Here is a 1736-nt window from a genome sequence, read left to right on the forward strand (position 1 = left end):
CGGGAAACGGACATTGCACACCTCTGAGCGGTGAAAGTCACCCTGGAAAACCTTTTGTGCTGCACAGAGTCAAAACTCCCAGCAGCCCATTTGGTGTGAAGTTGAATATGAAAAGAGAGAAGTGGAGCACAAGAAATTAACTGGGTCGTTTCGGTTTGACCACAACCAAACGGAGTTTGGCCAAAAGCCAAAGACACAGTCAGTTTTCTTTTAAAAAGCGGGGTTTTTGATAGAAGGCTGTATTTGGTTACTGCGGAGTAAAGCTCTTCAGGGTTGACCATTTCTCTGAAGCGCTACAGCTTTAACTCGCGTTCATGGAATTTGATAGTGCCTTTTAGGATGCTAAAATCCCTTTGTACTTGTCTAGGTTTCTTTCTTTACCCCACACGGAAAGTGCTAGAGTTTTCTTCTTCTCCAAAGATGATGAACGCCCAAGAGGTACAACAGAACTTATTCACCCCTTTTGTATTTTTTTCCTTTTAAACTCTTACTGGAATTCAGTGAGGAAAAAATGCCGCCCGCTTATGAATGTTTTGTAGTCAACATTTGCCATCCTTACTCGGGGTCTAGGCTGTGGTAGAAGCCCTCGAGGAAGTCCTGGCAAAATAAAGGCTGAGCAGCTGTCTGGCTTTCTTTTCTTCCAGATAATTGCTTAATAAGTGTCTGGACTTCTGGAGCTTACCAAAAAAATAGTCACTGGACAAGTTGCCTAGACATTTCGGACCCTCCTTTCAGGCATGTATATCATCTTTAACTTTTTCCTGTCTTTCTGCTGTCATCATTAAGAATGTTGAGTATTCTTATCAGCCACATATGCAGCCTGTGTGGTTCTTTGCCCTCGTGAATCTTGGTTTTTCTCTTCTGAATCCAGTGAAATTTTGTATTTAAAAACAAAGAAAACAACAACAAAAGAAAACATACACAGCCCTAAAACATTCCACAGGCCACCAAAAGGATGGCTTGTTACATTTGATAGAATATAGCATTAGGACAGGCTTAAAGGATGTTTGTTTCTTGAGACTTACTAGGTAACTCTGATGCAATGTACTGATGTGTTCATACAGTTACTGTCCTGCGTGCTTCCAGCCTGTCTGATTTACAGCGCGTGTTAAAATGGAGATCTCAGTCGTCCGCAGCCATCAGTTTTGGGGGGAGATGTGGGATCCCGGTGTTGAGCTTTTACTGGAACAGCTGCTATTTCACTGCAATCTAGATTTCAGCACGTTCAGGAGAACTGCTGCTGCCTTTCATTTTTCGTAGTACACGAGGCTGTAACACAGACCATTTCTATTGGAGCCCACGTGTGGTGGTGGGGGGAAGAGAATAGGAAGGACGCGAAGAATAGGGCTGCTGACTTTATTGCTGTGTTGCTCATGAGTGTCCCAAGCAGCAGCATAATCAGAAGTGCTTAACGCTTATAATTGGTTCTTTGTTTTGTGCAGAGGGCCCAAAGTTATTTTGTAGATCAGTAGAGCTCAGTGAAGAAAAAGAGGGTTGGGAAGACAGACGTAGATTATTGCTTGAGGTGAGTATGAAACGTCTGTCTGTTCCCTGGTAACTGTGGCTGAAAGCTGAGCACGAGGAGGGAACAGGGCTATGAATCTGCATGAGAAATTAATTCAGGACCTCAACAAGAGCCTGAAACTTTGTAATTACCAGAGAACAAAAGTGGTTTAGTATACTGGTGTGTATAACATCAGGTTGTGATGTCACTCAGGTAAACCACTAAATCTCTG

The sequence above is a fragment of the Corvus brachyrhynchos genome, unplaced genomic scaffold (genome assembly GCF_000691975.1).
Source record: "Corvus brachyrhynchos isolate BGI_N302 unplaced genomic scaffold, ASM69197v1 scaffold4, whole genome shotgun sequence".
Lineage (NCBI taxonomy): Eukaryota > Metazoa > Chordata > Aves > Passeriformes > Corvidae > Corvus > Corvus brachyrhynchos.